Below are 8,051 nucleotides of genomic sequence, written 5' to 3' on the forward strand. Positions count from 1 at the left end.
CAGCTTGTGCATTAAAATTCTGACTATTTCTAAAGAGACACTCAGGCACTTTTCAGAAGCAGCTACCACCAGAATCCTGCTTAGCTCTACCATGGGAGAACTGAAGCTGCAAGACTGGGTTTGTGGGGGGAAACCAAGAACCGTACAGAAATTTCTAGTTCAAGTTGACTTTACAGTTTATAGACAGAATAAACAGTACTACTACAACACCACAAAAAAAAAAAAGTGCCTTTTTTTTTTTTTTTTGTGTAGCCAAGCCATAGCAGAATTCTGTGCAGAAACTTCATAGGCAAAAACTGTGTACCTGTGCTCAGCCTAAGTAGTTTCAGAACTAATTAACTGTGTAAGTACACATGTTCTAAGGAGCTCATGTATATTTGTAGCCTTTATTGCAGCTGCATTAAGGGCAGATGAAAACATACGTATTTTATATTGAAGTGTGCCATACCCTCCCATAATTATAGTCACTTATAATTCTTCCTTGCCTTTTCTTCAACTAGCATGTACATCAGGGTAATCCTGCAAACTACTTCAATTCAGAACTAATATTATATTCTCTACCCTGGTTCTCATGGCAGCCCTATTATATCTGTGAAGTTGCTAGCTGATACTTCCACCTTGAAACAGATGAAGTAACTCCTGAATGATTTATTATTCCTACCCAATTATGAAAGAGTAAAACACACTAAAGCTCAATGTAAGCAGAATATACCATGAAGAGATTCTTCATTAGTATACACTTGCTAAATCCTTAAACAACCCCTAACAAAAATAACTTCCACCATTTTTGAATTAGATGCATTTCAGCAATGACATGAATTCTCGTTTTCCAGATTATTATTTTTGATCCATTCACTAGTTCTTTTTCATCATCAAGGGCTTCAGAACAAGGAGAAAGCTTACCTTGTAAGTTCACCATTCATGTCACTATTTTTTGGCAACTGAAGAAGTGGATGAAAAGATAAGCCCCAATAGAAACCATAAGACAACTTTTCCCATCACTCCTTCATAAGCACCAGTTTCAAAGAACACAGTCCTGCCCTACTACTGGAGAGGCTGGGGCCTTAAGAAACGCATTTATAAATCACCACAGCTAGATCAAGCACAAGTTCAGCTGCTTAGATAGCTTAACTCAAAAGGTCAACCTCCAAAAAAAAAAAAAAATTAAAAAAACAAACAAACAAACAAACCACCAAGGAAGACTACTACTTACTATAAAGCACTAAGCTGCCAAGCCAAACACTGCCATACTACGCACACAAACGTCGCTTTAGCGCTTCCACCTCGCACGAAGAACCGGCGAGCAAAGAAACCCCAGTGACGCTCACTCAACTGAGTGGAGCCCGCCCCAGTCCCCACTTGGAAGAGCCGGGGAAAGCGCTCCCCGCCAGCTGCCCGGGCTTACCTGCGGCCTCCTGCGCTGGCCCAGCGCTCCCGTGCCGGCCTGGCCTGGCCCGGCCCGGCCCCGCTGCCCGACTGCCGTGGCACGGCGGCCAGCCGCCCTTCCCGAGCTTTCAAAGGAGGCGGGAAGCGGCGCCAGGCCAATGGCAGCGGGAGCCCGCCCGCCCCGCAGGTGCCCGGCTGGGCTCGGGAGGGAGCGGCCGCCGCCGCCTCCAACTCCGCTCCCTGCTTGGTGGCGTCCGTGGAGACCGCGGATGACTCCTCCAGCCACTCTCTTTCGACTCCCCGAGACTTACAGATCCGTGATTATTGTCTGCCGTTTGCCTAACCTTGGTGCTTTACACAGTTTACATTCCTCAAAAATTGCTATATTAGCTGTTTTCATAACCAACAGCTAGGCAGAGATATTAAGTCTTTTAAACTATTTTTTCAAGGGCGTGTGTTATTGAGAACGTCCCTGGATAGTTTAGGGGGGGTGGGGAAAAAAAATGAAGCTTTGTGGAATTATACTCCCTGCTAAAGCTCATGAGGGGAAAAAAAAAACAACAACCCAAAAAACCACCTGATTTAGACTACAGGGTTTTTTTTTTAAACAAAGCAGTACGTTAAAACAAACTTCTTACTTTTCTCTCACTATTTCACTTTCATAAACAGGAAAAGTTGTACCTCAAAGTTATCTCTTTTTTTCCTTTGGATATATTGTGGGATCATAGAATCATAAAATCATAGAATGGTCTTGGGTTGTGGAAGGGGACCTTGAAGATCAAGGTCCAACATTCCTGCTGTGGGCAGGGACACCTTCCACTAGACAAGGTTGCTCAAAGCTCCATCTAGGGATGGTGCATCCACAACTTCCCTGGACAACCTGTTCCAGTGCTTTACCACCCTCACAGGATTTTTTCCTAATATAATTAGGAATGGGAGAGAGTAGGGGAAGGGGGTTGGGGGACGGCAAGAGTGTTTTCTTGTTTGATTTTGGTAATTCATTAGGTATACAAACTATGTGAAATCAGATATGCTTTAGAAGCTGTGAAATAAGACATCTTGATCAGTTTCTTTTAACCAGTTTTCTTAAAAACTGAAGCCAAAAATTGATTTTCTATCTAAAAAGTATGTGCATCCAGAATCACTGTCTCCAGCTTCAGAGAGCTTTTTATACACAACAGTGGCATTTCAATAAATGCTTTTCTTGTATGAAGGAAGGCTTTGGCAGAAATAGGAAGAGTGCAGGTACTTCCTTGACAGAGGCTGTAGGGGGGTAATGGGAGATCAGGAAACAATGACAATAAATTCTAATTTATCATCTCTATATGCATGCAAGGTGATTCTAGGAAACTAGATGCAGATTGACACCAAGTTGAGTGGTGCTGCTGACACACCTGAAAGACAGGATACCAACCAGAGGGACCAAGACAGGCTCCAGAAGTGGGCCTGTGGGAATCTCATGAGGTTTAACAAGGCCAAGAACAAGGTGCTGCGCCTGGGTTGGGGCAACCCCTGGTACTGACACAGGCTGGGGGGATGGACAGAGGGAGAGCAGCCCTTGAGTGCTGAGAAGGACTTGGGGGTGCTGGCGGGTGACAGGATGGACATGACCCAGCCATGAGCACTCCCAGCCCGGAGAGCCAAACCTGTCCTGGGCTGCCTCCAGAGCAGTGTGGGCAGCAGGGCCAAGGAGAGGATTCTGCCCCTCTGCTCTGCTCTGCTCTTGTCAGACCCCACCTGCAGTGCTGCATCAGCTCTGGGGTCCCAGCACAGGAAGGACTTGGACCTGTTGGAGCAAGTCCAGAGAAGGCCGCCAAGTCTTCAGATAAGTGGAGCACACCTCCAGTGAGGAAAGGCTGAAAGAACTGAGATTCTTCAGCCTGGAAAAGGCTGAAGAAGGGTGACCTAATTGGTGCCTTCCAGTATCTGAAGGAAACTTAGAGAAAAGATGAGGCAAGATTATTTACAAGAGTATGTAGTGAAAGGACAAGGGTGAATGGGTTTAAATTGAAAGAGAGTATGTTTAGTTTAGATAGTAGGAAAAAAATCTTTACTTTGAGGGTGATGAAGCACTGGAAGAACAGGTTACCCAGGGAAGCTGTGGATGCCCCATCCCTGGAGGTGTTCAAGTCCAGGTTGGATGGGGCTCTGAGCAGCTGGTCTAATTGAAAATGTCCCTGCCCACACGGATCTTTTCAAGATCCCCTTCCAAGCCAAACCACTCTATGATTCTATGAAGCTGCATCAAGCAGAAGTATGGGAAATATTCTCAGTCTCCTTTGGAAAAGAGCTAACACTTTTGGAAACAACTAGAAGATCAGAAGAATGATGCTAGGCAGCTAAAAAGGCTTATTAAAGCTTTTCTGTAACATCATAAGGATTTCTGGATATGATAATAAGACAAGACTGCTGCGCTGTGACAATTGTCACAAAGTCAACTGACAGGTGAATTAGCCCATTTTCTTTGCTACTTAGCCTTACCTACTATATCTTCTTTCTCTTCATGCTCCTGACCAGCTTTCTTCTTTAGCTCCTCTGATCCCATCTTTCACATGTAATTTTCTTTTAATTTCTCACCCTTGGGATTTTTTTGCAGCAGGCCCATATTCTGAAACAGAATAGTTGGGCTAAACCTCTGACTACTAGACAACATTCTCTTCAAAAGAAAGTTTACAGGGCTTTTCCCCAGTAAAGCAAAACAGAAATCCATAAATTTTCATATAAACTGAACAGTAGCTGAACAGATCAATAGATGATCTCTATTTGTCTCTCTATGTGTGCTTTTTCTATGATGGAGAATTTTATCTGATTCATCTGGAAAAGGAGAAGAAAATAGAGGGAAAAGGAAATAAGACTGGAACATGAATGAGCAATGTAAAACTGCTAAGATTTACCCCTCCCCATTGACACTTAGGAGCAATATAATTTTTGTATCATTATCTTACATTTGGGGATTTTATTAGTATGAGGACTTTTTTTAGCAAAAGTTATTTTTAAACCTAAGCAACTGACACAATTGCATGAGGGACAGGTGGCCTAGTTAAAAAAAAAAAAAAAAAAAAAGTGACTGCTGTTATCTGAATGTAAATTCAGTATGAAACACATGGAGATCTCTAACATACTAGGGTAACCTCCTGTCTGATCTTCTGTCCTGGCTGATAGCAGGAAATGCAAGAAGCTTTAAGAGAGGCACAGGGGCAATATCAGTAAAAGCTGGGAAAAGGACAGAAAGGAGTAAACCATCCTTCTGTCCTAGCTGCTTATCTACTTACCCTTCCAAAGGAGAACAATAGAACCATTAAAGTTGGGAAAGACCTCTAAGATCATCAAGACCAACCCTCCACCTAGCACCACCACCATGTTCACCGTTAAACCATGTCCTCAAGCACCACATCCGCACATTTTTGGAACACTTCCAGGGATGGTGCTTCTACCACTTTCCTGGGAAGTCTATTCCAAGGCTTTACAAACCTTTCCATGAAAAATATTTTTCTAATATCTAAGCTAATCCCCCTCTGCAACTTGAGGACATTTCCTTTTGTTTTCTTTCTGCCTAACATAACAGGATATGCATTTTCTCCTTTTAAATAAAAAGACCAGTTACCAACAAGTAAATTTTAAAGAAGTTATGCACTTAACACCAAAAGATTACTGCTTTTGGTGCAGTTTTCTTGTGCGTAAGTTGTGATGTTCCTCAATTATGTAAGACCTTAATACAATCCAATGCCTATTTTTCTAAGGGTTTAAAAAAGTTTGAAGAAAAATACCAGAAGGTATAGAAAATAGTCTTAAAAGAAATTTTGCTCTTATTTTGTGCAAGACTGTAGAAAAACGTCTGATTGTGAAATAATGGCTAAAGACATTCTGACAGATATCCTTCAAGTAAGTGAATGAGTCATGAACCTCAAAGGTAAAGAAGCAAAAGACAGAAATGACTCATATATCAACTCTGAATTTCAAATATGACATGATTCTTTGATATGCTGTGTATTAGCAGGGCTTTAACATGTCTGCTTTTTCAGAGGACCCAAAATATAAATGAGTTTGGTAAAAAGACATATGTAGACTTTTGTTCCACTGTATTTGAAATGTATTCAGAAGTAATTTGGTGCTTACTCTTACTTGGAAACAAAACGCCCTGGAGTCACTTAATAAAGTGGTCAAGAGATTTAGAGCAAAGACCACAGTTGAGAAAATGTTGTTTAATGGATGATTTTTAGATTGAAAAGCATAAGTTTTCTGCCAGTTTCTATGTATCATCACACAGATATGATTAGATAGCTCCTGACAACGTGAAGCCAAGGGATCCAGGTATTGTTGTGTCCTGCCAAATGTACATTTACTGTCATAAAAACATGTTCTAAAGTGTCTTTTCCTTTGATTCATGTTCTTAAATTGATTTGGAGGAGGATACAGAAAGAGGGAGTTATAGTACAGGGAGAAGGGTTCTTCCTATCTGATAAGAAAAAGGATGAAGCATCTTTTCAAGTGTCTAGCTTGAGAAGAGGGGCAGATCTCAGAACAGATGAGGAAGCTGATAGTTTTCCAAGAAATATCTCAATGGAAGACACAATAGCACAGTCTTGACTTTAGGTGCTACAAGTTTATACATAGGCAGACCTCTGAGATGTCTTCATTGTTAAGAGTCTAGATTCTTGTTCTGCTCTTATAAATAAATCACAAGGAGTTGTAAATATAGATGTCTCCAAGTTTGCAAACACTAGGAAATGCAATAGAAAGTAAGATGGAAATGGAAGTATATTCAGCAATCTGATATTGATGGGAATCTTGTAGCTAGTATGAATATAATTGATACTGATTAATTATGTACCAAGCTGATTTAGCATTGTGCCAGTTCAGGGATAGACATAAAAAGTATGAAAGCATTAAAAATCCACAGGGTAATAGGCTTTGAAGAGGGAACTATACTGAAACCAGAAACATGAGGATCCTTAGCTTCCGCTCAAAATATGAAGAAAAGCAAAGCATGTATTATGCTCTGACTGGAGAGCAGTACTTCTTTCTGATCAAATAACAAGGAGAAAATGGTGGTAGCTTCTGCCCTGACAATAACTTCCCTAGTAAGTTACACCAAATGTAATTAATGAAAAGAAGCAGCTTTTTAACATGTTTGCCTGAACCAAAAGCAGCCTTTGTTGATCACCTCATAGAAATAACTCCAGGCAAGCATTTTTCTAGCCCATCTGGAAAACCTGAAGTATCTATGGTCTCTTCTAAGGAAAAAAAAAAAAATCCCCAACAAACCAAACCCAACAAACAAACCTCCTGCGAATATCTAGTATGCACTCTCACTCAAGTATCTTATTTCTACTCTGTTTGATACTTGTATTTTCTAAATATTATTTTATAACTTTGTTCATTTCTTCAAAAATGTTGAAGGAATGGCTAATGAGAATACCAGAAAAAATTGCAACAGAGAACTATGCCACAGTAGGCAGTCATGGCTCAATATAGTACTGTGGTGACTGGGACCATAATTAGTTAGGATGTCTTTCTTTACCTTTCTGCTGCGGCCTGGGACATATGTTGGCTGGGAATGGCACAATCCACAGCACTGGAAAATATTTTCAAATCACTCATATAGTAGGTAAGAGTTGTAAGTGGAGTCTATGTAATGATTCCTGAAGATTTCATGCTGCAGTGGTTATACAAGTTGATTAAACATTGTATTTAGATGTACTGAGATTTTTTTTTCATTCCCCTTTTAAAACCAATTGCTACTTAATTTGAAATGCCTTCCTTTACATCTTAAAGAGTTGTTATTTTGCTATCATGTGACAAGTAGAAGGACAAACTAGAAACAGTCCCTTGTATATGTATATGTTCTTTTTTGTGATTCTGACCTGTTACAGACAGAAAAAGAGGCAAAACAGATTTTTAGATTAGGCACAGTAAACCTCCAGCAGAAAAAATATTAAATCTGCTATGTAAGGTGGAATACAAGTGTCTTATATTCTTTATATCTCTGGAATCATCTGGGGATCAACAGCCTTTGAACCAGAGAGCTCTTGGCTAAGAAGTCATGATCTAATTTACACTGGGCATCCTGGAAACAGTAGAAGAACTGGAGCCCACCCGTGGCAAATAACTTCCATTCCACTTTTCCTATACATCACAACAGTCCACATGCTGATGCTAACAGGTTTATGGTCATGCAGTCTTTTTTGCAGACATCAGCTCCTGGGATAATTTTTGTTTCCTGTATATTTGTCTTAAAACAGTTGCATTATTTACTGGTCATTTGTACAATTACATTTTACTTCTTGTAATGGAATTGTGGCAATAACTTTTTACAGGCAGTGAAGGTTTTATGCTCCTATCCTTTAAAAAATACCAGGCAGGCTAGGGCACAAACAGGATGAATGCAAATACTGCTGACTGTGACTGCCCAATGAAGCTTAAAGGAAATACATTTGTTCTACTTAGCTAAATTTTCCATGAGACTATCAGAGTTACATCTCGCTTTCTGTCCTTTCAATCTCCTCCTCAAAGTCGAGCCACCACTCAGTTCAGACCACACTGCCCAGAGCTTTGTCCAGTTGGGTCTTTAAAACCTCTGAGGCCTCACAGTCTCCCTGGGAAACCTGCTCCAATGCTTCACTATCATCATGCTGAAATACCTTTTCTCTATACCTAGCTGGAAC

General features: G+C 40.7%; 1 protein-coding gene across 2 annotated transcripts in view; it reads right to left on the minus strand.

Annotated features, from left to right (window-relative positions):
* The window catches only part of SGMS2 (sphingomyelin synthase 2), a 43,896-nt gene extending 42,395 nt beyond the window's left edge, over positions 1–1,501 (minus strand). The window contains exon 1 of one of the 2 annotated variants that reach the window (XM_066186260.1): positions 1,406–1,501. The gene's annotated coding sequence lies outside the window, so the exon portion shown is untranslated. The remainder of the gene's footprint in view (positions 1–1,405) is intronic. The other variant, XM_066186262.1, reaches the window with a different exon arrangement.
* Between the last annotated feature and the right edge of the window lie 6,550 nt (positions 1,502–8,051).

Source organism: Chamaea fasciata, unplaced genomic scaffold (assembly GCF_029207755.1).
Source record: "Chamaea fasciata isolate MVZ Bird 193981 ecotype frontalis unplaced genomic scaffold, bChaFas1.0.hap1 SCAF_6, whole genome shotgun sequence".
NCBI lineage: Eukaryota > Metazoa > Chordata > Aves > Passeriformes > Sylviidae > Chamaea > Chamaea fasciata.